The 27,678-nt window shown below is 46.4% G+C and overlaps 1 long non-coding RNA gene across 2 annotated transcripts; it reads right to left on the reverse strand.

Moving 5' to 3' along the window:
- Positions 1-4,516: 4,516 nt before the first annotated feature.
- LOC138747206 (uncharacterized) lies at positions 4,517-18,482 on the reverse strand. 2 transcript variants are annotated; one of them, XR_011347372.1, is made up of 3 exons: positions 18,269-18,432; positions 8,625-9,837; positions 4,517-5,982 (listed from the first exon to the last, which is right to left on the reverse strand). It is a non-coding gene; the product is annotated as an uncharacterized lncRNA (long non-coding RNA). The 2 variants fall into 2 exon arrangements; XR_011347370.1 differs by lacking the exon at positions 4,517-5,982 and having other exon boundaries at positions 6,600-9,837; positions 18,269-18,482.
- Positions 18,483-27,678: the final 9,196 nt, after the last annotated feature.

Consider the following 27,678-nt stretch of genomic DNA (forward strand, 5'->3'; position numbering starts at 1 on the left):
CCGCCTCCCCCAGAAAAGATTTCACTTTTCATATGTCACAAAGGTCACTCTTTTAATTCCCTCCTTATTCTCTCTATTCCATTACCTTCCCTTATTAATTCTTGTCTATACTATCTATATTTTCCTCTAAGTACAGATACATTCATGTATGCTCATTGTCTCTATTCACTCTTATACCTCTTTACCCGCATACATATCAATCGTGATCATTTTTACTCTCATTACCCGTCTTCATCCCTCAGTCTATTTTTGTCTTTACCCACATACATATCAATCGTGATCATTTTAACTCTCATTACCCGTCTTCCTCCCTCAGTCTATTTTTGTAATTGTTCTGCAAATTTTCGTGCTTCTTCTGGATCCGAGAATAGTCTGTTTTGTTGTCCTGGAATAAATATTTTCAATACCGCTGGATGCTTTAGTATAAATTTATACCCTTTCTTCCATAAAATCGCCTTTGCTGTATTGAACTCTTTTCTCTTCTTTAGGAGTTCAAAACTTATATCTGGATAAATGAAGATTTTTTGCCCTTTATACTCCAGTGGTTTGTTGCCCTCTCTTACTTTTTCCATTGTCTTCTCCAGTACCTTTTCTCTTGTAGTATATCTTAGGAATTTTACTACAATAGATCTTGGTTTTTGTTGTGGTTGTGGTTTAGAGGCCAATACTCTATGTGCCCTTTCTATTTCCATTTCTTGCTGTAGTTCTGGACATCCTAGGGTCTTAGGGATCCACTCTTTTATAAACTCCCTCATATTCTTGCCTTCTTCATCTTCCTTAAGGCCCACTATCTTTATGTTATTTCTTCTGTTATGGTTTTCCATTGTATCTATTTTTTGAGCTAGTAGTTCTTGTGTCTCTTTAGTTTTTTTATTAGATTTCTCCAATTTCTTTTTTAAGTCTTCTACCTCCATTTCTGCTGCTACTGCCCGCTCTTCCATCTTGTCCATTTTCTTTCCCATTTCTGTTAAGGTCATCTCCATTTTATTTATTTTCTCTTCTGTGTTGTTTATTCTTTTTCATAAATCCTTAAATTCCTGTGTTTGCCATTCTTTAAATGACTTCATGTATCCTTTAATAAGAGCAAGTATATCCTTTACCTTGCCTTTCTTTTCTTCTTCTATTTCACTGTACTCTTCCTCTTCTTCTTCCTCTGGGTTGACCATCTGTTGTTTCTTTGGTGCCCTTTCCTCCTCTTCTTTCTTGTTTCTATTGTCTTCTGTGGTCTCTTCTTGCTGCAGGTGTTCTGCAGCTGTCGTTGCCAGCTGTGGAGATCGACTCCCCAGCTGGTCCCCCCTCCCGTCGGTGTGTTTTTTTTCATTCTCATCGCGCATGCGCGAAGTATCGCGCATGCGCGGTTGCGCACTTTTACTCGGCTCTGCGAGCCATTTTTGTAGTCCATTATTTACCGACCTGAGGGAGCGGGTTTCTCTCTCCGCAGCGGGCCTCTTCGGACAGGTAAGGCCTTCACCTTTTTCCTCCTTTGTCTTCTCTTCCTCTTTTCTTACCGTTGCTTTCGATTTTTCTTTTTTTGTCGCCATCTTCTTTCCACCTTTATACTCACTTTTCTGTAACTTTTATTTCTGTGCCTTTGTGTTTTCTTTTGTTTTTCCCGACTTTTCTGGAGAGGGCTGGAGTTCACCGTCCGGCCACTACTCCATCACGTGACTCCTCCTGAAGGGGGAGCCTTCATGTTCCTTTGGACTTTGGAGGTCTGGCAGTGTATGCATCTCCTGGCCCAATGCCTGAGCTGCTTGCATAGGCCACTGCCAAGTAAATGTATCCGCCTAAATGGATGGGTGGGCAAAGCTATGTAGTGTGTCAAAAATGTGATGCCTCCAAGCAGCTGGAACGATGGGTTGGGGTTGGTTGGTGGACAGGCTTGTTGTCTGTTGGGCCGATGGGGATGTCCTCAAATTGCAGGCCTGAAACAGTGGTGTAGTAGGCTGACATTTCTTCGTCCAGCTGCTGTGCTTTGTTGAGTGCTGCATAGTCCAACCCTGGGGACAGGAAATGCACCAAGTGGATGGAGGTGCGAGATAATGCATCAACCACGGTGTTGTTTTTCCCAGAGATGTGTTTAACGGCGGTGGTAAACTTCGAGATGTATAACAGGTGGTGTTACTGCTGTGTCAACCATGGATCTGACACTTTGGTGAATGAGAAGATGAGGGGTTTGTGGTCCGTGAAGACTATAAACTCCCACCCCTCCAAGAAATACTGAAAGTGCTGGATGGTGAGGTAGAGGGGGTAGTTCCCTGTTGAAGGAGCTGTATTTCAGCTCCGGGGGGGTCACAAGTGCCAGCTGAAGAACATGAGTGGTTTCCACTGACCCACAAATAGTTGTTCCAGCACGCTGCCAACTGCTGTGTTGGAAGCATCAACCATGAGCGCTATGGGCACATCCACCCTTGGATGCACCAGGAAGGTGGCATTTGCAAGGGTGTCCTTAGCCTGCTTGAAAGCCACTGCTGACTCTGTGATCCAGGTGATTTCCTTGGGTATGCTGGACATCAGGCTGAACAGGGGTCACTTGATTCGGGTCGCTGACGATAGGAATTGGTGGTAAAAATTGATCATACCCATGAATTCCTGTAGGCCCTTGACTGTGCTGGACATGGAAAACTGGTGTTTGGCCTTGACTTTTGATGACAAGGGAACTGATCCATGCCAGTCGATGCAATGCCCAAGGAAATCAATGGCCGACAGCTTAAACTGGCACTTTGCAGGGTTGATGGCCAGGCTGTATTCACTCAGGCGGCGGCAGAGTTGGCGCAGGTGCATCAAAGCTCTTGGTGCGAGTGGCTGGCGATCAGGATATCATCTAAATAAAGACAAAAACCAAGCCTCGCCCCACCAAGTCCATGAGCTGCTGGAATGTTTGTGCCATGTTCTTGAGTCCAAAAGGCATCCACAGGAACTCTAATTGGCTTAACGGAGTGTAGAGGACTGTCTCGAGGATATCACTGGGGTGGATGGGAATCTGGCGATACTCGTGGACCAGGTTGACCTCGGAGAAGCGCCCCTCGTGAAAATTGGCTGTAAAGTCCTGAATGTGGGGCACTTGGTAGTGGTCGGCCATGGTGGCATTGTTGAATCTTCTGTAGTCGCGACATGGCCTCCATCCTCCAGCCAACTTGGGCACTATGTACAGTGGAGAGGCCCACAGTCTGTCTGAACCCTGGACAATCCCCATCTCCTCCATTTTCCTGAACTTCCTGGTGAGGTGGAGTTTGTTGGGCGGGAGCCTGCATGCCCGGGCATGTAGAGGTGGTCCTTGAGTGGGAATGTGGTGCTGAATACCATGCTTAGGGGTGTCTGTGAACAATTGTGGTGTAATAATGGTCAGGAACTCTGCTAGTACTCCGGCAAATTCATTGCCTGACAATTCACAGAGTTCAGGTGTGGGGGCAGGTAACTTGGCTTCACCAAGTGAGAAGGCATCGAAGGTCTTGGCATTTACTAGGTGGTGTCCCTTGAGGTCCACTAGGAGGCAGTGCACATGGAAAAATCTGCACCCAATAAAGTCTGTGACCCTGCTGCCAGCATAAACGACCAGCTGAAATGGCTGGAACCAAACTGTAGTGGGATGGTTCACATGCCATATGTGCAAATACGGTGGATTGGCAATGGTGAGCACCAGTCCTGACTTCCCGGCACAGGTGTCATGCTGCAAGGGGGCAAGACACTAACCTCCACTCATGTCTACGAGGAACTTTCACCCAGAGTGTCAGTCCCATAAGTAAAGGAGGCTATCATGGTGGCCATCTGCCATAGGCATTAGCAATGACCGGCCACAGCGTTTCATGGAAAAGAACAGGGTGGGCAGCAACGGTGGGCTCCTGAACCCTTTTGGTTATTAAAAAAAACACCAACGGTCCAAACTGGGGTCATTCCCTGCTGTGGTGTCACTGGCTTCATTGATGGTATGGGAAAGACCCGGGGCCTAGGGTGTGACACAGCAACTTGGTTGATAGAGGTCCTGCCATGCTACTTGGTGTGCCACAGGATATCTGTGTGGACCACTACTTCACGTGGGTCATTGAAATCATCATCAACGACAAGGAGGCGGATATCTTCTGGCATCTGCTCGAGAAAAATTTGTTCAAACAGTAAACATAGCTTATGACCATCTCCTAATGCCAGCATCTCATTCATTAAAGTCCATGGTGGGCAGTCATTCACGCTCACAGTGGAAGAGGCCAGAACGACGGATCAGGAGCACCTTGTTTCATACTTGTCCACAACCGGTGGCTGGTGTAGGAAGTCAATGATGCGGCCTGCTGTTTCCTGGTTGTGGCATCCAAGACAATTTACCTGACCTGGAATTGGGCTTCAGCCTGTTCAAACTAGACCTCCAGCTGTGAGGTCCAGAAAGTCGGCAGTTTCAGTGAAAATGCATTCTGTGGGCTTGGGTTGGTCATCGTTAGGTCCAAATGCTGTTTGGACCTTCAGGAACACCAATGTTATCACATGAGACACACAGTGAGTGAAGGAATCACACAAGAGTCGAAAGTGAGTTGAACCAACTGTCTTTAATAGAACTCTCACGTGCATGTAAATTCCTCGGAACCTGATGATGTTTGTGTCTTCCGGGACCTTTATGATGTCAGCTGCCAGTCTGTGGGCTTTCTCCATACCCAGAGCTCTCAATCAAATCTGCCGCAACTCCATGAGCCAGTTCGCCTGTTGCATGGGCGAGCCACCACAACAGGAATAAAACACACTCACATAATTTATAAAAGAGCATGGGAAAATGTAAAACAGTACACAATTACTAATTCACACAGTCAATACTGACATTCACACACTATAAGCAGGGGTAATACACACTCACCCGGACCCCTGATTATATGGAGGTGGCACTAGTACAAATGGTACCTTCTGGGGTAATACACACTCTCCCGGACCCCTAATTATATGGAGGTGGCACTAGTAAAAATGGTACCTACAGGGGAAATACACACCTTTCCGGACCCCTGATAGTTGGCAGGTGGCCCTGGTACAAACGGTACCTACAGGGGAAATACACACACTCCCAGACTCCTGATCGTTGCGAGTCATGGACCTAGTACAAACGGTACCTTCAGGGGTAATACACACACTTCCCAGACCCTTGATTGTCAGGAGACAGCCCTGGTACAAACTGCACCTCCAGGGGTAATACACACCCTTTCCAGACCCCTGATCATTGGGAGGTGGCCCTGGTACAAATGGAACCTGCAGGGGTAATACACTCCCTTCACGGAATCCTAATTGTCAGGAGGCAGCCCTGGTACAAACAGTACCCACAGGGGTAATACACACCCTTCCAAGGCCCCTGATCATCGGGAGTTGCTTCTTTACTGCGAGTATCGATCCACAGCAATTTAAACTATAGTGATGCTAGAGTTCAGCTTCAGTGCAGTGCGCACTTTACCCTTCCAAGCGACATCCACAGTAGCGACCATGGCATGGACCGGTATCCGGGGCTATCACCATGAGGCAGAGAGAGAGAAATGTGTTCTATGTGGCGCTATATCGAGTTCTAATCTGTGTGTCTAACCAGTTGTAGCATTGAGTGATTTGAATTAGACAGCAGCAAGGTTACACTAATTAGTGGCTGGAACCCAACCTTGATTAACAGATGATGGGAAACATACATAACCATCCTCAATACACACATTCTAGAGGGGCCACATTCCCTCTACACACACAGGGCCAGTAAGTGGAGCCAAGTCCAACCATGATCTAATTGACTGACAGAGCAGGCTTGAGGGGCCGAATGGCCAATTCCTGTTCCTGTGTCTTACCTTGAGGTGAACAGCGCAGGTGTCTAGAAGTGGAAGCTCAGTGAACACAGAGAGGAGAAAGAAAATGAAGAGTATCCCAGCAGGGTGAGGTGGGTGGGGGCTGGTATGGAGCAGAAACGGGGACAGGAGGAGAGGTGCCAGGATGCTCCCAGTGTGGCCTCTGCTGGACGGAATGACTTTGTCTTTGTATCTACATTGAGTGTATTACAGAGATACAGGGGGATTATATTGTGTTTTCAAACACAACTGCTTTATTTGGTACAGATCTAGGACATGAAATTCAATTCCTGTAATTGGGGTGGCACGGTCAGCGAAACACCAACAACCCAGTTTCGAATCCAGTCCTGTCTGTATGGAGTCTGTAAGTCCCCCCCCCCCCACCCCCAATGATTGGTAGGTTAATTGGGAAGGTTTCATGGCCAGCCTTCAACCGTGATCTATTAATGTTTAAAAATATAAAATTGGGGTCACTGACATTGGGGGAGAGAATCCATCTCCACCTCCACTTCCCACTGCCTTGGAAAAGGAACCAACATATTAACAGACTCACCCCTCCCCAGACACACTCCTTTGACCCTCCTCCCCATGGAGAAGATGATTCACTAGTGTGAGCTCACACCCCACCAGATTCACAGACAGTTTCTCCTGTTATCAGACTCTTGAATGATCCTCATAAAATAATTCTGCTTTAGCTTTGTACCAAAAATCTTTTAGTTTTGGTCATTTCCAAAACATATGAACCAGAGAGGCCTCAAAGATTTTACATTTCTCACATCGTGGATCAAAATCAGAACAGAAACGAAATAGTTTAACTTTGGACATATGTATTGTAGGTACCACTTTATATTTTAATAACAATGTTGTGCACAGAATGTCGTTTTGTTAATTAGACCAAGCGTGATACCCCAGTCTTTATCTGGAATTGATATATTTAAATCTCGTTCCCATTCATTCTTGACTCCTCTCCCTGAACATATTCTTAGATCCATCAAGTTATTACAAATAGTTGCTATCAATCCACCATGATAAAACTTTAAATCAAAAAGCAAGGATACTGGTTTTGGGAATTCAAGGAAAATTAGAAAGCTTGGAGTGAGCAAAATGCCTAATTTGTAGATGTCTAAAGAAATGCCAATTACGAAGGTTGAAATTAACTGTTAGTTGTTCAAATGAAGCAAAATCACCTCGAATGTACAGATCCCCAAAACTTTTTATACCCAATCTAATCCACTCCTTCAAGCCTGAATCCAAGATAGAGGGTTGAAAAAGATGATTCTTTCTGGTATGTTATGTAGGACTAGATGATAATATCCCTTATTGCACTCCTGAAACTTTCTGCCTAAACTCTGCGAGGTAGTCAAGTGAGTGGAAGCATCTTCTGAGTTATTGAGTGGGCAGCCTCCTTCCTCAGTGTTTCGCTGATAGACCCACAACACCTCCAGAGGGTTCAGCAGAGAATCCCTGCATCCTGGGCTCACTCCCTAGATGCCCTTCACTCAATTGGATCCCCAGGTGGAAAAAGAATTAAACAAATGGGCTTCAGAAAAATCAAAAATATTGGAAAAGATGGATTCTTTAGAAAATTTTATGAGATGTAATAATGTTAAAATGGTGGGAGTCAAAAAGGAAGAGGAGGGGGAAAATCCCATCCACTTCTTTCAAGAAAGATGTATGAAATTTAATGATTGTGGAAAAATATTAAAGCTGCAACAAAAAGAAAAGGTTAAGGAGAGAGAAGAAAAAACACTGGAAGTTGAAGGTGAAAAAATATTTTTTTTATCCTGATATTGCGTAGAAAGGGAATTGAATCCACTGAAGAGAACCCTTTGGTAAAAAGGTTACAAATTTGTGCTGGATCAACCAGCCAATTAGAAGGTCATGATGCCAAATGGACAAAATAAGTTTTTTACTAATATTAAAATAGCAAAGAATTTTGTGTACAAATTACCAACTTTGAAGCAAATTGAAAGAAAATGAGAGTTCTTTAAACTTGATTCTTTGAATCTGAATTCTGATACTATTTCTTCCTCTGTATTTGTTTAATATTAATCCTCCAGAATCCTTGCACATGTGTTTGTTAGTGGGTTTTCCCACTGCCCGTGAAATCGAGGGAGGGGGAGGGGTGTAATTCTGCATTTACACGAAAGGGAAGGTCTCTCATTTTTTTCATACTTTCTATTTTTTTCTTGAGACCTCTTTTTTGGGAAGTGTTTTTAATATGTTCAAGAGAAGAGAAAATGGTCTCTGAAAGGAATGTGGCGGGGGGATGGGAGGAAAAGTGGGGGGAAAATATAACAATAATCATAAGGGTTTTTTGTGTTTTTCATGATAACTAAAGATTTCAAGTATTGTTACAAATTTTGTGTTACTTTTCTAATATTTTTGAAATTTGCACTGATATTTTTTAGATCTGTTAAAAAGATCCCTTTGTTTTGATACTTGCTCTAAGATTTTTTTCTATTCTTTAATAAAATAATTTTTTTAAATTCTGCAAAGTGTTGTTAGTAGTGGGCCTTATTTTTGAGAGAGGGGGAATGACTTTTGAAAGGAGTGAGGACTGGGGGCTGGGTGGGGTTGGGGAGAGGTAGGTGGGTAGAATAGATTTGGGTTTTAAAGCCAACATGTAATATGGTTTATATGATGATATTGTTCAATGAATTTTGAATATGGATGAATGTATGACTGAAAAATTTAAAAATAAAATTAAGAAAAGATCTGTTTTGATTTGCTGCCTCAGTAACCACAACACTCCAGTCCCTCCTTGTGTTTGAGTGAGTGATGTTTAAATATTCCACACTCTGCAATTTACGTGTGAACTTGTTGGTGTCTCACCAGGTTGTTTGACTGGGTGAACTGCTTCCCGCACTCATTGCAGGTGAACGGCCTCTCCCCAGAGTGGACCCTCTGGTGGGTCAGCAGATGGAAGGACCGGGCAAACCCCTTTCCACATTCAGGGCAGATGAATGGCCATTCCCCGGAGTGGATCCACTGGTGGGTCATCAGTTGTGAGGACCGGGCGAACCCCTTTCCGCACTCGAGGCAGATGAATGGCTTCACCCTGGTGTGCACCCGCTGGTGGGTCAGCAAGTTGTACAAATGGGTGAAGCCCTTCCTACACTTGGAGCAGGTGAAGGGCCTCTCCCCAATGTGAATCTGCCGGTGAGTCCTTAGGTTGGACGACTCGGTGAAGCCCTTTCCACACTCGGGGCAGATGAACGGCCTCTCCCCAGTGTGGAACCGCTGGTGTCTCAGCAGGTTGGAGGTCTGAGTGAAGCCCTTCCCACACTCAGGGCAGATGAATGGCCTCTCTCCAGTGTGTTTTCGTTGGTGGGTCAGCAGGTGGGAGGACTGGGTGAAGCCCTTCCCACACTCAGGGCAGATGAATGGCCTGTCACTGTTATGAATCTTCTGGTGGGTCAGCAAGTTTGTTCGCTTGCTGAAGCCCTTTCCACACTCAATGCAGGTGAAGGGCTTCTCCCTGGTGTGGACCTGCTGGTGTTTCATTAACTGACTCGACCAATTAAGGTTTTTCCTACAGTCGGACCACTGAAACAGGTTTATCGCTGTGAGGACACCCCGGGGAGTACAACGTGTGCTGAGCTCAATGGAGATTCCCGGTGGGCTCGGCAGCGGATTAAATCAACACCAAGGCAGGGACCAGGGAAAAGCATCCTCTAACTGGGTGTTGCAAGCCTTGGAACCATGGGAGCCCTCTGTTCCAGGTCCTGACGGTCGGCCGAAGGTGTTGAAACGCCTTTGGACCCCAACAAGCATCTTACCTGGGAAGCATTGCCAACTCCCCCAGAAGGAGCAATCGGTGTTGCTCAGAACAGTGCCTGTGGATCCATTTGCCAACCGCAGAGCATTGTGGTCACAGAAGTCTCCATTCATCAGGCACTTTGTGGGCGGCGATCAAATCCCCACCTTAGTGGGGAGAGTGATGGCTGGGCACTGGGATTGCCTCTGACACACAGGGGCTAGTTTATAATCCAGGTGAGGAAATCTCCTGATGCTGCAAAATTCATGGAAGTGACGTCTGTGCTGGCTGTAATACAATAAGAACATAAGCAGGTTAGGCCATTTGGCTCATTAAACTTTCCTTGCCGTTCGATCATGGCTGATTTACTATCCTTTTCAACCCCATCCTCCTGCCTTCTCCACCCAACCCTTGATTCCTTTCCTACCATCAACTTAAATATCCCCAATGAATCAGCCTCCTCAGTCGCTCACGGTAACAAATTCTACAAATTCACCATCATCTGCGTAAAGAAATTCCTACTCTCTGTTCTCAAGGGATTTTTTTTCATTCTGAGGCTGTGCCATCTGGTCACACAGACACCCCCACCACAGGAAAAATCCTATCCACATCCACTATATCCAGGCCTTTCAGTATTCCATGGGTTTCAATGAGACCCCCGCCCTCATTCATCTAAACCCAAACGTGTACAATCCCGGTCCGTTTGAATTCTCCTTATATGAAAATCCATCTCTCCAGGGATCCTCCTTGTAAACCTCCTTTGGGCCCCTCTCCAATACCAACACACCCTACCTTTGATAACGGGCTTAAAGCAGTGCTCTCACAAATGCTTCAGAAAGCCTCATTTCATCGTTCTGCTTTAGGTATACAGCACGGTAACAGTCCCTTCTGGCCCACGAGTCTTTGCCGCCCAATTAACCTACAACCCTCAGTACATTTCGAATGATAATAGGAAACTGGAGACCCCAGGGAAAACCCAAGCAAGCATGGGAGGAACATGCAAACTCCTTAGAGACAGCGCAGGAATTAAACTTCATTCCCAATCGCTAGCCCTGTAACAATGTTGTGGTATCCACTACACTAACTGTGCCACCAAAATATTCTAAATATGAAATGTTAGGGTGGGATTATATTCCATTGAGGGATAATATTTATTCCCTCTCAAAATAAATGCTGGCATTCCATTTGCCTTGATTGGAGGAAGAAGCTGATTGGAATGAGAGGTCAGGTGACTTGAGGAGTGGCAGCAGTTAGAATTTAAATTGGGGCGAGGCAGCAGCAAGAAGCTGATTGGAGGAAGAAGCTGAGTATCCCTATAAAATGAGGAACTGTGTATTGTACAGTCATCGTGGGAGTAGACTAAGTCAGAGTGGTAAGGCTTTGGCTCAACAGGTTTCAGCGAGAACAGGTGAAAGGCAAGGGATAGTAAGAAAGGGCCATCCTATTCAAGGAACAGAGAGTATTCAGCAGATTGGCACAGGTCAGGGCAGGATTTCCATATCATATATGTTGCTCCTCATCATATACAGAGGGAATGGCAGCCCAGGCAGGGGAATGCTCCTCTTGAAGAATGTGGGGTGTCAGGGAAGCTAGCAGGATCCCTGATGACTTCATCTACGAGAAGGGCATCCAGCTGCAGCTCCAAAAAGCCGAGTTAAGGGACTAGAGCTGGAGTTGGACAAAACCCGAATCATTTGGGAGGCTGAGGGGGAGATGGACATGAGTTACAGGGACAGTATCACACTGAGGAGGCAGGAGGAGAATAAATGGGTGACAGTCAGGAGAGGGAACAGGCAGGCAGGGCAGGGCATCCCTGTAGCCATTCACCTCAATAACAAGTATACCAGTTTGAATACTGTTGGGGGAAATACCAGGGACAAACCATGGCGATCAGGTCTCTGGCACAGAGTCTGGCCCTGTGGTTAACAAGGGAAGGGAGGAGAAGAGACGAGCTGTGTGATAGGGGATTCCATAGTTGGGGGACAGATAAAAGGTTCTGTGGAAGAGATCAAGTATCCAGGACAGTATGTTGTCTCCCCGGTGTCAAGGTCTGAGATATCTCAGATCGAGTTCACGGCATTTTCAGGAGGCTGGGTGAAACACCAGAAGTCATGGTCCATATAGGGACCAATGACGTAGGCAGGAAGGGTGAAGGGGTTCTGTGAGGAGACTTCAGGAAGTTAGGTGCAAGTTTGAAGGACAGGATCTCTGGGGTATGATCTCATGCCATGTGCTAGTAAGGTAAGAAATAGGATAATGCAACTTAACACGTAGCCAAGCCGTGTTGCAGGAGTGGGGGGGGTATCAGGCTTCTGGATCATTGGTCTCTCTTCCAGGAAAAGCAGGTCCCGTTCCAATGGGACTGTTTGCATCTGAAGTGCAAGGGAAGTGCAAGGGAATCAAGAATGCCAGAGCAGATAGAAGAATGCAGACGGGATACTCTCCCAGAACCTTTTTCAACAGCAATAATTATGGTGATCCCTAAAAAAGACAGGGATCCATTAAAACCATAATTTTATAGACCGATATCATTATTGAACATGGACTATAAGAGTTGCCAAAGCCTTGTCAAATAGACTGGCAATGTTTTTGTCAAATTTAGCAAATAAGGATCAAATGAGCTTTGTGAAAAAAAGACAGTTTGTGTACAATCTAAGTAGATTGCTTAGTATAATGCATCTGGCTCAATCAAGAGGCGATCAGAGGGTAGCTGTGGCCTTGGATGCAGAAAAATCTTTTGATAGATTGAAATGGGATTTCTTGTTAAAAGCGCTGGAAAGATTTGGATAAGGATGCACTTTTATAAATTGGATTAAGGCTTTATATTAAGGGCCCAAAGTGAATGTTGTGACTAATGGGCAGATCTCTCCTGCATTCCTGTCAACTAGATCTAGTAGACAGGGTTAACCAGCTCTTTTCATTTTGGCCATTGAACCATTGGGAAAAGCTATTTGCTGTGATCCAGACATTAAAGGGTTCAGGGTAAACCAGGATGAATATAAAATTAATTTTTTTGCAGATAATGTTCTGATATATTTGACAGAACCAGCAAGATCATTGGAAAACTGCACTCAAAATTGGAAGATTATGGGAAGGTATCAGGATACAAGATAAATTGGGTCATGAGTGAAATAATGTGATTTACGGGAGGGGATAAATAGTCAATTTAAATGGCCACTCAATGGAATAAAATATTTAGGGATTAAAATAAAAAAACAATTTTTTAAATGTCTGTAAATTATGTCCCCCTGTTGAGGAAAATCAAAGCGGATTTAACCAGATGGATGGCTCAGTGGATTATGTTAGTTGGTAGAGTCGACTGTATCAAAATGAACAAGTAGCTGAGATTCCAGTACCAAACACTGCCCATATCATTGCCCCAGACATTTTTTTCATTGCCTCAGACATTTTTTTCATTGCCCCTGACATTTTTTTCAGGATCTAAATAAACATGTTAGAAAGTTCCTCTGGAACAGTAAGGTGGCAAGAGTCTTCATCGAGAAATTAAAATGGTATGCCCTGGGAGGGCATGATTCCTACAGCTCCCAGATTTTAAATAATATTATTGGACAACCCAGTCATGAAGAGCAAAATAGTCCATCCTGGGCACAAATTGAGCTGCACAAGGTGGGCAAGAGGATAGCAGATTTTATTTAAATGTGATGCTAAATTGGTTTCGGGAATAAGAGAAGCCCCACTATTAAAACATGTGATTATTTTTTGATATAAAATAAAGCAGCAGATTGAAATTAAGGTGGGGTTATCACCAAAATCAGCCCTGATGCAAAATAGATTAATATCATCAATATTAGATTACAAGATCTTGGACACCTGGTTTCAGAAAGAGATCAGGTATATCGAGGACTGTTATGAGCAGGGGCAACGTATGTCATTCAATCAGTTTAAAAAGATGTGCATGTGTAAATAATTATTTTCACCATTATCTTTAACTGAGATCTTATTTAAGGGACAAATTAAGTCCATCAGTGTCTTTAGCAAAGTGCAGCGATTTGGAGACTGATTCAAAAGGAGTTTGTAAAGAAATTTATTTCAGCAGTATATTTTGTATTTCAAGCAAAAACTCCTAAAAGGGAGTTACTCAAGTCAAGACAGAGATTGGAATCAGACGGGCATAATAATTGGAGAACAGTGCTGGTCCAATCTATGTCGAGACAGTATCACAAACACAGTTAACATTAGATGTAGACTGGTACAGCACAATTTCTTGCATCAGTTATATCTCACACTGCAAAAAATTAAATACACTTAAATCGGAAATTTCAGACCAATGTTTTGGATGGGACACAGAGGTGGAAACCTTTCTACATTCAACCAGATCACGTTCCAAGGTACATCTAGGGAATTTCCTAGAATAAATTGTAGGAAAACCTTTTCCACAAATCCCAGAATTGTTTTTACTGGCGTGAGGTTGTCCAAATTTCAAACGAAATTTGTAAAGATCGCATTGGTGGTGGCCAGGAAATGTACAGTGGTTACCTGGAAGTCAGATTCCTGTCTGGGAATGGCACGATGGAATGCAGAAATGCAAAGTCGTGTCTCCTTGAAAAAACCACTTACACTTTGAGGAACAAATATGATGTTTTCATCAACATTTGGCAGCCGTATGTTCAGAAAATAACTGTAAATCTTTAGTTTCTTCACACCCCCCCTGCCACCTTGCTTCAGATCACCCAGTCTGTACCCCTCCACTGGATAAGAAAAGCGAGATAATTTAAGGCCCAGGTGGACAGACCATACCTGACAACCTCTCATTTCTCTCTTTTTAGTTTAGTCTTGAACTATCTTGTTTTCTTTCTCTCTATTTTTCTATTTTTCTTATTTTTTTTCTCAGGGTGAGGGGAGGTCCATTTAGTTATAGTTAGACAAGCAATAGCTATTAATGGATGTTCAGTACAACTCCAATTATCCAAAATGGTTGAGACTAGGCCTATGTCGGAGAACTGGTCATTTATAAAAACAGCCCAGTAGCAACAGCAAATCACTTGTAACAGTGTTTAAAACAACAACAAACAACAAAGGAAGGTTTTTTAAGCATTAAAATAATGTTTAATTCTCACCAAAAAAAGCTGGCCACTGCCAATCACCGAAATGAATCCAATGCAGCCCACTACTGCCAGGAGCCCCAGGTTCCCTGTCAGTTCAGCTCCAAAGAAATTTCAGATAAATAATGATTTCTGACTTGTTTCAGATGAGTGAGGATTTCCGATTTGTTTCAGATATCCACATTTATCCAAAAAATTTTTAACAATTGGATAAATGAGGATTTCAGAGAATTTAATTTCGGAGAATCGAAGTTTACTGTATGTTATTATTTTTTTGGAAACTTATTTTGTCCTTTACTCTGTTTGGCTTGAAGATTTGTAAATATTTTTTTTAAATGGAGTCGGGAAAAGATGGCATGAAAAATTGCATGCACCTTGGAAGTCAACAGATTGAATGTGGTGGAAATGTTCTTGGGTCCATCTATTTCAATACAATGAGTATTGTAGGAAAGGCAAAAGAGCTTAGAGCGTGGCCATTAGTGAAACTTGGTTGCAGGATGGGCAGGACTGGCAGCTCAATCTTCCGGGCTTCCATTTAGATGCAATAGAAGGTTGGGGAGTGGGGAGGGGGGAATGAAAGAGGTAAGGAGTGGCATTGCACAGCAGGGAAAATATCACAGTTATGCTCATGCAGGGCAGACCAGAGGGCTCTTCTACTGAAGCTATATGGGTGGAGCTGAGGAACAGGAAAGCTATGAACACATTTATGGGGTTGCATTATAGACCACCAAATAGTCAAAGAGAATTGGAGGAGCAAATCTGTAGAGAAATATCAGACAGCTGCAGGAAATGCAAGATTTTAAACTTTCCACCAATTGACTGGGACTCCCATACTGTAAAAGGGCCGGATGGCTTGGAGTTTGATAAATGTGTTCAGGAAAAATTTCCAAATCAATATATAGAGGTATCACTGAGAGAGTGTAATACTGGATCTTCTATTAGGGAATGAGACAAGACAGGTGACAGAAGTTTGTAGGGGAACATTTTGGGTCCAGTGATCATATTGCCATTAGATTCAAGTTAATTATGGAAAAGGATAAATCTGGGCCTCAGGTTGAGATTTCAAACTGGAGAAAAGCCAATTTTGAGGAAATTAGAAAGGATCTAGAATGCGTGGATTGGGATGTTTTTGGGCAATGATGCGTGAGGTGGGTAGAGGGACTTCAAAAGTGAAATTTTGAGAGTACAGAGTTTGTATGATCCTGTCAGGATCAAAGGCAAGGTTAGAAGGCATAGGAACCATGGTTTTTGAGGGATATTGGGGATCTGGTTCAGTAGAAGAGAGAGATGTATAACAAGTATAGCAATATGGACAAAATGAGGTACTTGAGGAGTATTAAAAAAATGCAAGAAAATCCTCAAAAAAGAAATCAGGAAGGCTAAAAGATAAAAATAAGTTTGCTTTTGCAGCCAATGTGAAGGAAAATCCTAAGGGTATCTACAGGTATATTAAGAGCAAAAGGAGAGTAAGGGTCAAAATTGGTCTCCTTAAAGCTCAGAGTGGTCACCTTTATATGGGGCCAAAAAACATGGGGGTGATCTTAATTTTTTTTTCATCTAGTATTCTCTCAGGAAATGGGCACAGAGTTGTGTGAAGTAAGGAAAACAAGCAGTGAAGTCATGGAACCTAAACAGATTAAAGAAGAGGAAGTGCTTGCTGTCTTAAAGCAAATAAGGTTGGATAAATCCCCAGGGGCTGACAAGATATTGCATTGGACCTTGAGGGAGGGTAGTGTGGAACTTGCAGGGGTTCTGACAGAAATATTTAAAATGTCCTTAACAATGGAGAATACCTCATGTTGTATCATTGTTTAAAAAAAGGCTCCAAAAGCTTGTTTGCAGATAATTCAGATATTTGAATGAAAGTATCTGAAGTGTTCTTACAGGCTTAAATTCAACTTCTTATTTTTGGAAAGTAAAATCCTGCAGATGCTGCAAATCAAATCAGAACAAAAACAGGAAAGAATTTTCATTTTAGTTCTACCATTAATCAGGACCAGACCTGAAATGCTGGAGACATTAGGGTTTGGGCTAAAAAGACGGCAAATTCTAGAATCTGAAGCAAAATCCGATCTGCTGGATGTAACAGCTTTTATCTAGACTATGGTGCACATACACACACACAGACACACATATGCACCCAAACTTAACTAGTGACCTATTGTGGACAATCAACATCTCCTCACTTGTCAGGAAGGCACAAGAGCAACTGTATTTCCTGAGAAGACTGAAGTGGACAAGGCTACTGGCCACTATTATGTCAGCTTTCTACAGGAGCTCTATTGAGAGCGTCTTGGACGGCTGCATTAGTGTGGTACGGTTACTGCAGAGAAATGTATCAGAGGTCAATCCTCAGGACCATAAGAGTGTCAGACAGGATCACTGGAGTTACTCTTCCCCACCATCCCCCCCATTGACGTGATTTATCAGGAAGGTTGTCAGAAAAGGGAGTGCAAAATTATTGAGAACTCCTTCCACCCTGCACACAGCATCCTTCAGCTGCTCCTGTCAGGGAAGATGTACAGGAGTGTCAGAGCCAGCACCTCCAGGCTGAGGAACAGGCATATGTCCCACAGGCAGTGAGAATGCTGAACAATCAGAAGAACTGCTCACACTAACCACCCAAGGAACTCATTTGTAGAAAACAATATTTGTCCTGTATATGTATTGTGTGTGTGTGTGTGTATTATGTCTGGTTGTATCTGCATGTTTTTCAGTGAGGACCCTGAGAATGCCGTTTCGTCGGGTTGTCCTTGTCCTATTAGATGACAATAAACTTCAGAAAAAAATTCAATTCCTGTAATTGTGAAACACTACTATAGGACCAACGACCCAGGTTCGAATCCAGTCCTGTCTGTGAGGAGTCTATATGTTCCCCATGACTGGTATAATTGTGCAGCACAGATTCCAGATTCATGGACAGTTATCAGACTCCCCTGTTATCAGACTCTTGAATGGTCCTCGGACTTATAGAATAATGCTGCTTTTACCTTGTACCCACTGGTCTGTCCCTGTAACTCTGGACTCCTGCACTGTGACTTGTTTGCTGGACTATGTATGGGATGTCCAGCTAAACTGCTCCAAAACAAACTTCCTCACTGCACCTTTGTACATGTGGAAACAAACATGAACATGAAAACAAATTGCAAATTGACAACAATACCAAGACCTGTTTTGATTTGTTGCCTCAATAGCCACAAGACTCCAGTCCCTCCTGGTGTTTGAGTGAGTGATGTTGTGAACTCGCTGGTGTTTCTCCAGGCTGCTGAACTGGGTGAATGAACTCCTTCGCGCACTCAGAGCAAGTAAACGTCCTCTCCTCGGCAAAGTCGCTGTCAGAGGAGATTGAATCGGGGAACATCAGGGGAACCGGGGGTGGGGTGGGGGGGGAGAGAGACAGGGGCTACAGCTGCCCAGGCCGTTGTCAGGGACCCTTCTCCCTGATCCCCGGACCCCACTGTGAGAGGAGGCGGGTGCCCGCCCTCATCCCCCTCCCCGACCGGCCCAACTATGGGGGGACGAGGCCCCGCCCGGACCTTGGTGCCGCTCTCATCCCCCGGCGGCAGCACCGGCACCGGCACCAACAAGGGCCGGGCCGGGCCGGGCCGACCCCACCCCACCCCCACCTGATGCTCCCCTCCCGGGTCAACTCTCACCTCCACACTCGGTCCAGGCCGCGGCCTCCTCTGTGCACCGGCCTGTTGCTGAGGGAACTACGGCGCGTTCGCCGTCATTTGACAGAGCGAAAGATTCCAGGGTGAGGGGGAGAAGGGAGCTGTCAATCAGATGTCGTTGCGCAAGCGCACAGCAGCTTCCCAGATCCTTTTCCAGGTGGAATCAGCCCCGGCCACGGGAACAAGGGGGAATAAAGGGAAGGGGAACGAGGGGAAATAAAGGGGTGAAAGGGAGGGGAACGAGGGGAAATAAAGGGGTGAAAGGGAGGGGAACGAGGGGGAATAAAGGGATGAAGGGGAGGGGAACGAGGGAGAATAAAGGGGTGAAGGGGAGGGGAACGAGGGGAAATAAAGGGGTGATTGGAAAGGGAACGTGGGGAAATAAAGGGGTGAAGGGGAGGGGAATGAGGGGAAATAAAGGGGTGATTGGAAAGGGAATGTGGGGGAATAAGGGGGTGAAGGGAAGGGGAATGTGGGGGAATAAAGGGGTGAAGGGGAGGGGAACGTGGGGAAATAAAGGGGTGATTGGAAAGGGAACGTGGGGAAATAAAGGGGTGAAGGGGAGGGGAATGAGGGGAAATAAAGGGGTGATTGGAAAGGGAATGTGGGGGAATAAGGGGGTGAAGGGAAGGGGAATGTGGGGGAATAAAGGGGTGAAGGGGAGGGGAACGTGGGGAAATAAAGGGGTGAAGGGGAGGGGAACGAGGGGGAATAAAGAAGGAATTGGGAACAAGGAGAATAAAGGTGAAGGGGGAATAAAGGGGGATTGGGAACAAGGAGAATAAAGGGGTGAAGGGGGAATAAAGGGAGATTGGGAACAAGGAGAATAAAGGGGTGAAAGGGGATAAAGGGGGATTGGGAACAAGGAGAATAAAGTGGTGAAGGGGGAATGAGGGGAAATAAAGTAGCGAAGGGGAGGGGAATGAGGGGGAATATAGTGATGAAGGGGGATGAACAAAGGGTAATAAAGTGGCGAAGGATGAGGGGAACGAGGGGGAATATCGTGACAAAAGGGGATTGGAACAAGGGGGAATAAAGTGGCATAGGGGGAGGGGGATTAAAGTGGCGAAGGGCAAGGGGGATTAAAATGGCGAAGGGGAGGGGGATTAAAGTGGCGAAGGGGGAGGGGGATTAAAGTGGCGAAGGGGGAGGGGGAGTAAAGGGACAAAGGGGAGGGAAATGAGGGGGAATAAAGCAGGGGGGAGGGGAACAAGGGGGAATAAAACAGCAAAGGGGAGGGGGAGAAGGGAATAAAGGGGTGAAGGGGAGGGGGACAATGGGGAATAATGAGGTGAAGGGAAGGGGGAATAAAGGGGCATAGGGGAGGGGGAATAAAGGTGAAGGGGAGGGGAATAAAAGGGTGAAGGGGAGGGGAATGAGGGGGAATAAAGCAGTGAAGGGGAGGGAGAACGAGGGTGAATAAAGTGGCGAAGGGGGGAGTGGAACAATCTGAGACGGAGCCACACTGGGTAACTGCTTGAGAAAAGAGGCAAGAAAGGAGAGGAAGAGAGGTGCATGAGGGACCCAAGTGGTATTTGGGGAGGAGATGCCTTCCCAGAAAACCATCCATGTCACGTTTTTCCAGAAGACAGCCACATAATCTGTGATGCATCAAAAGAAATGAGAGTTGAAAAGAAATGGCAATCACATTCCTCAAGAATGAATTTAAATCCCATATCTCAGATTTTTTTTGTTGTGATTTTTGAATTCAGAAGGGCAAATTTCCATGGCCTGCATTCTGCAACACCTTCAATGGGAATGAAAGAGAGTTTATGGTATGACAAAGGACAAAGTAAGACAAGCTGGTCTATGAAGCTCATCCAGAGCTGTGGCAGAGAAGGTTCTCAGCTTTTTTTTAATGAGAAAAATAAATTGGAAAAAGGAAAATGAAGACTGTCACTCTGAGCAGTGTAGTTGGAGTTGTGTGTGATGAAATCTCCGTAATAAATCTAGTCAGCGTTAGGAATGCCATTGAGCTTATTTGTTTCAGGACCCGGGACTTCCTGAGGGCAGCTACCTCATAGGCCAGTAAATTTTCAAATTCATTCTCAAGGAACAAGAAGACTGAAAGTCCTCAACCTTTGCTCTTCCAAATGTTTATGCAATGTTTAAAATCCCTTCTGTCACAAGAAATAACATTTCCAATACTACAAGTCTGCAGGGAAGGTATACAAATTACATTACAGCTGTGAATCCCCTCAGTTACTGTGGTGCAGCAAGCAGACAGAAAAAACTGTACTGCAGGCTTTAATCTACTTAAACTCTGCTGTACAGCAGTAGTCATCTCGATGGATCCACGTGTGACTGGACCGGGAGGGGCTGGCTCAAGTCAATATACAGGTTGGTGATTGATAGACAGCTGGGTGGAGTCAGCCTCTCAGGTGGTCTTCCTGCAGGTACAGAGGTCACCCCTGCAGTCGGCTGGTGGCCACGTGGCCCAATGCTGTGGTTCTATCCCCACGTTCACCCCCTTCTTAAAATGAGTCCTGGAGGGGGGGTTGGTGTCTCGGTGCCAGATAGTATTTAAAAGTTCAAGTGGTCCAGCGGCCATCTGTACCTCTGCGACCATCATAGGGTCAGCTCCTGCTCAATGGTCGGTGAGGGCAGGGTTGCCTCAGGGTCAGCCAGGTCTGGGGTGGCTGGGATGACCAGCAGTGTGGGCAGAGCAGTGTCTGGAAGTGTAGGGTGAATATGTGGGTCTGCGAGGAGTAGGGCCCTCTGGAGAGGTGGGGGAACAAGGTTGGCTCCCAGTGAATCCTGAGTGAGCCAAGGGTACCTGTGGTGGGGAGGTTGGTTGGGGTACATGTGGAAGTGGGGGACAGAGGGCCCCTGCTGGTGCCAGATACCTGGTTGAGATAATGTCCTTATGTCCATTGGGGTAGCTGATGTAGGTGTAGTTCGGGTTTGAATGGAGAAGGAGCACCTGCTCAACCAGGGGGTCAGACTTGTGGGTCTGCACGTGCTTGCAAAGGAGCACCTGTCCTGGAGACGTTAGCCATTTTGAGAGGGAGGCGCCAGTCGCTGATTTCTTGGGGAATGAGAAAAGGCGCTCATGAGGGGTCTCATTAATAGCCATGCACAAGAGTGACCATATGGCATGGAGGGCCTCAGGGAGGGCCTCTTGCCAGTAGTCGATGGACCTGCCTTTGGACCTCAGGCCCAGAAGGACTGCCTTCCAGTTCACCCCGTTTTCGCGCTCCACCTGCCCGTTGCCCCTCGGGTTGTAGCTAGTCATGTGACTAGCCGCAATGCCTTGCGCTACCAGGTACTGGCACAGCTCCTCACTGATGAAGCTGGGTATCTGAATATGGTAAAAATTGTGTCAGTGCCCTGATAATGGTGGCTGTGGAGGTATCAGGGGAAGGGATGGCAAAGGGAAAATGGGAGTATTCGTCCACGACTGAGAGGAAGTAGACGTTCTTATTCGTGGAAGGGTGGGGGCCCTTGAAGTTGACGCTGAGCCGCTCGAAGAGCCAAGTGGTCTTGACGACGTGGGCATGTGGCAGGCGGAAGAAACACGTTTTGCACTCTGCACAGACCCTAAAGAGACTCGGTCAGACTTCTTGGACTGTGATGGGAAAGTTCAGGGACTTAATGAAATAGTACAGGCATGTGACACTTGGGTTGCAAAGGGTGTTGAGCAGCACCTGCAGTTGGTTGAACTGCACAGTGGCACCGTTCTGAGACAGGGCATCGGGGGAGTCGTTAAACTTCCTCAGTCTGTATTGGATGTCGTAAATGAACGTGGGCAGCTGGACTCTCCAGCACAAGATCTTGTCGTTCTTGATCTTGCCTCTGTGGGTGGTGCTGAACATGAAAGCCACTGCGCGCTGGTCAGTGAGAAGAGTAAACTTCCTGCCTGCCAGGTAGTGACGTCAGTGGCGGACCGCTTCCTCAATTGCCTGAGTCTCCTTTTCAATGAGCTCGGAACCGTGGAGGGTCCTGGAAAGAAAGCCACAGGTCGCCCCCTCCCTTGGTTGAGGGTGGTCTCGATGGGGAGCTAGTGGTAGGCCGACTTCAGGCCAGTCATGGAGAAGACCTTATAATGGGCTATCTCGTTGACCATGTTGGTGATGCAGGGCAGTGGCTAGGTGGCTGGCTGGGTGTACTAGTTGATGGTCTGGCTATAGTCAATGACCATCCTTGGTTTGCTGCCCCCCTTTTACAACGAGGACCTGGGCTCTATTATACCTTCTGCCAGAAGCTGCCTCACCTCTGCCTTGATAAAGGTCCTGTTGGCTGCACAATAGCGCCTACTCTTGGCAGCTATGGGGTTGCAATCTGGCATTAGGTCGTTGAAGAGGGATGGAGGGGGACCCGCAGTGTGGAGAAACCACAGGTGGACTGTGGGTGGTCGCTGGGCTGTGTTGTGGATGGTGAGTGGGGGAAGTGGGCCACTAAAGGCAAGGGTGAGGCTTTGGAGATGGCACTGGAAATCTGGCCCTAAGATGGCAGGGGCACAGAGCTTGGACATGACCAGGACCCTGAACCCTTGATATGCCTCCCCACCTCCTGTCAGATCTGCTGAGCAGCGCCCAAGTGCCATATTTGAGTGGTCCTGGGCAGTGAAGGCGATAGAGAAGTTCATGGGGTATACCTTTAATTTCAGCATCTAGGCCATGTTGGGTGCACGAAGCTCTCAGTACTGCCCCAATCAAACAGGCATTTTGTTACCTTTCCATTGACAGTGATTCCAAGTCCATGGGCAATGTCCTTCTTTAGCGTGATGGACACTAGGACCATCTTGGGGTTTGAGTCGTTGCTCCCCGATGGTTGTGGTGAATAGTGGCTAGTGGCTTCCCTCTGGGCATGGGGTGCGTCGAGTGAACAATTCTGTGTGCACACATGTTGACCACATCATCCCATCAGCGAGATGAGCAAGTTGGAGTGGTTGGGGGCTGTCTGGCCCATGATGGCTGCACACGGTGTATGCACATGACGTCAGTGCGGTCAGGTAACCTGACCAGAAGTGAAGCTGGAGATGACATCATTGGTGTGGGCAGATGTGATATCTTCAGTGCGGGCGGAAGTTGGGTGGAGGAAGATGGCGGTGCCCATGGTGAGCACACAGCAATGGTGCGGGTGGGTGGTCAGATTGGAAGTGACATCGGCGTTGTTGGCTGAAATGGTGGGTTGAGTAATGGCATTGTCTGGTTTTTACATGTGGCAGTGGCTGGGGGGCTACCAGCTGATTGTGGAGGGCTGCAGCAGTCCCAATGGGTGTTGAGAGGCACATCTTAGTGAAGTGGCCTTTCTTACCACATCGGGAGCAATGTGAATTCCTTGCCAGGCAGCTCTTCGGGAGCACCTGTCCGACCCACACCTGGACCCCCAGTGGCAGGTTGCGTCAGCAGTGGCAGGTTGCGTCAGCGGTGGTGATCGTCTCTTCCCCATAGGGCCCTTCAGTGACAGCTGTCGTTGGCATCAGCCAGGCTGGAGGTTGGGGGAGTCAGATATCGAAAACTTCTACATGGTGGGCTGAAGCTTCCAGAGAGTGAACCACCTCCATAATTCTGGTAAGGGAGGCAGTATTTTCTTCCAGCAGTCTCTGCCAGGTGGCCCTCAATCACAACCCTCGCACACAGGCATCTCGGATGAGTCACTCTACCTCCCCTTCGGTCTCGATCAGGCATGGGTGAGCTAGCTCATGCATAGGCATCTGCCATCTCACCTCGCTGCTGCACCCTGATGCTGAGCAGGTACCAGACATAGACCACTTTCGCCAGGGACCTGTACATGCTTTCTATGATGGCCATCACAGGTTTGTAGACCGAGCAGTCTCTGATCGCCTGGAAAGAACGGGGGTCTAGTTTGATGCAAAGTACCATGAGTCTCTTTTGGTTCATGTTAATCACCTTGGTATACAACTGGATGATCAATCACATGCTTCCAGATCTTGAAGCTTACAGGGGCATCCGGGTGTTGGGAGTTTATTTCCAGACTCCTGATGGAGAGGAACTTCTCCATGGTCTTTAAATTTTAAGTGGATTAAATTGTGGTGCAGCAAACAGACACAAAACACAAAAAAGACTGTACTGTTATGAGCCCAGAGGACCCCATAACCCAGCAGCAATAGATATTCACCAAGACAAATGGTTACTTAAACAAAAGTTGCCTTTAATTATCTTTAAACATCAAATCAGAATCACACTTTAACTTATCTCTATTGACTTAACTAACCTAACTTAACCCCCTTCTAATTCTAAGCGCATGTGTATGTAATGTATGTGTAAGTTCAGAAAAGTTCTTTGATTCACAGTCCAGTCTTACTTCTCATTCCTTCAAGTTTACTGGTTGCAGGCAATTCTTATACTGTGCACAGAATTTAATATTTATAAAGTTCACCAGGCTTTGGTGAATAGTTACCGCTCAGGAAGGTTCTTGTCGGTTTTCAGAGATAGATTTGTTGTACAATGACATCCACAACTGATTCCTTTTTAATCAGCCACTCCAGTGTCTTGCTGACAAAATTTGCCCCTTCAGGGTTCTCCAGATGATAACCTTTCTTTCAGGCCACCACAGAGTTCCTTTTTGTTTCCTTTATTCCAAGTGAAACATTAGACAGCCAGTCCTCTCCTCTTGCATGAACCACAAGGGCTTTGACCAGGCCGCCTTTCAAATGGGCTTTCCATAAGTTTGCCAGCTTGTCCTGTTCCAGTCCCAGTTACTTCTGCTGGCTGTTAATATTGTACAAGTGATTTCTGTCTCTCTGTCCCTCTCTTTAAGTGAGAAATCCTGTTTGACTTTCTCTGCTTGCAAAACCACATGACCCCCTTAGAACAGCAAGCTCTCCTCCAGACAATCTGCAGTTCCAGCAAGCTCTTTCATCTGTTGCCTTTGGTAAACAACAATCCATTAGTGAAGTCTCTTGAGCACTCTGCAAAACTCTTGCAAGAGCTCTGAGGTCCTGAAATGTCTAACATGAGGCAGAGCTCCAGTATTTCAAATAAGAACAGTTTTAGAGTGTTTGTATGTGACCTACTCTTACAAACATTTTCCAATTTATCTCCCAAAAACATATCTATATTCTCTGTCACAGTACTACAGGCTTTAATCCACTTAAACTGTTGTACACCAGTAGTAGACTTGATGGTTCCATGTGTGATTGGCCCAGGAGGGGTCAGCTCAAGTCTATATACAGGTTGGCAATTGCCGGCCGGCCAGGTGAAGTTAGCCTCCCAGATAGTCTTCCTTCAGGTACAGGGGTTTCCCCCTGCAATAGGCTGGTGGGCACGCGGCCCAGTGCTGTGGTTGAATCACCACAGTTATCACAATAGATTTCAAGACATAGGAATAAGACAAAAGCTTGGACAATTTGATTATGCTGTACTTGGTAACAAAAGGCATGATTTAGTGCAATATGCTCATGCCTTCATTCCAGTAGCCCCAGGTCAAACCTGACCTCAGGTGCTGCATGTTCTCCCTCTGTCCATCATGAGTTCTACCTCAGATCCTTACAATCTTACTGGCAAAAGTAATTGGGTATTGGGGCTAATTGGAGAATCAGGTTGGCATTGGATAGCATGCCAGAGAGAACGTGTGATGGAGAAATAAGACAGGGAATAAGACTGATGTGATTGCACCATGTAGTGGCAAAGACATTCAGTGGGAATGACACCACTTGAAATCTATTGTGATAATTGTGGTGATACAACCACAGCACTGGGTCGCGTACTCACCAGCCTATTGCAGGGGGCGACCCCTGTACCTGCAGGAAGACCATCTGGGAGGCTAACTCCACCTGGCTGGCTGTCAATTGCCAACCTGTATATAGACTTGAGCTGACCCCTCCTGGGCCAATCACACATGGAGCCATCAAGTCTACTACTGGCATACAACAGTTTAAGTGGATTAAAGCCTGTAGTACTGTGACAGAGTAGAAAGATATGATTTTGGGAGATAAATTGGGAAAGGTTTGTTAGAGGTTAGGGACTATACCGGTCAGAGAGTCTGACCATCTGCGTGACTGCTGTGGTGCCGGGATTGGGGTCGCCAGAGTCGTGTTGCCGGCAGGCCAGTAGGGTGCGGCCACTGCTTCGCTCAATTCCCCAACTGCATTGTCGACAGTCTGGCCTGAGCTGCTAGGGTAGTGCTGGTCCCTCTGTTCAAGCACATGACCTGGGGGAGAAGGAATAGGGGGAGGTTGGGTTAAAGGCACTGCTGTTCCTGATCCGGCTTGGGTGAGGTCGCTTACCGAGACTGTGTCCTCCCGCCCATCCAGGTACTCAACGTAGGCATAATGTGGGTTCTCATAGAGAAGAGTCATTCAGTCAACCAAGGGGTCGTTCTTTGAGTACCGGATGTGGCGTCGTAAGAGGACCAGACTGGGAACCATGAGTCATGCCGGTATGGTCGTTCCCGATTCGGATTTCCTCGGGAAAGAGGACATCCTTTCATGGGGGGGGGGGGGGTGACATTGGACACGGTACATAGGAGGGAGCAGATGGAGTGTAGGGCACTAGTGAGCACGTACTGCTAGCGAGAGGTAGGGAGACCCTTGGACCGGAGGGAAAGCGTAACCGCTTTCCAGACGGTGGCATTCTCTCTTTTGACTTGCCTATTACTGCATGGGTTATAGCTGGTGGTCCTGCTTGAAGCAATACCACACTCCAGAAGGCACTGCCGTAGCTCTGCGCTCATAAACGAGGACCCCATCACTGTGGATGTAACTGGGGTACCCGAAGACGGCGAAGATGCTGTGCAGGGCCTCTATAACTGAGGAGGCAGTCATGTCCAAGCAGGGCACAGCAAACGAGAAGTGGGAGTACTCGTCGATGGCCAAAGGATGTAGATGTTACGGTTGGTTGATGGTAGGGGCCCCTTGAAGTCTACGCTGAGACGCTCAGAGGGGTGGGTGGCTTTGATAACGTGGGCGTTCTCCGGACGGAAGAAGTGGGGCTTGCACTCAGCGCACACCGGCCAGGCTCAGGTCATGGAGTGAATGTCCTCGACCGTGTAGGGCAGATTGCGAGCTTTTACAAAGTGCATGAAGCTAGTGACCCCTGGATGACAGAGCTCCTCATGGAGTCTCTGCAGCCTGTCCAGTTGTATGTGGTGCAAGTCCCCCTGGAGAGCGCATCTGGCAGGTCGTTGAGTTTACCAGGCCGATACAGTATGTCATAATTAAAGGTGGAGAACTTGATTCTCCACCTGGCAATTTGTCATTCTTGATCTTACCTTGCTGGGTATTGCTAAACATGAAGGAGACCGCGCATTGGTCGGTCAGCAGCATAAAGCGCCTGCCAGTGAGCTAGCATCTCCAATGACGTACTGCTTCGACTATGTCCTGGGCTTCCTTCTCGACAGAGGAGTGTCGGCTCTCAGGACCCTGGAGAAGAAGTCGACCAGCCAGCCGGCCTGGTTCAAAGTGGATGCCAGTGCAAAGTTGGACG

This window comes from Narcine bancroftii, chromosome 1, assembly GCF_036971445.1.
Source record: "Narcine bancroftii isolate sNarBan1 chromosome 1, sNarBan1.hap1, whole genome shotgun sequence".
Taxonomy (NCBI): Eukaryota; Metazoa; Chordata; class Chondrichthyes; order Torpediniformes; family Narcinidae; genus Narcine; species Narcine bancroftii.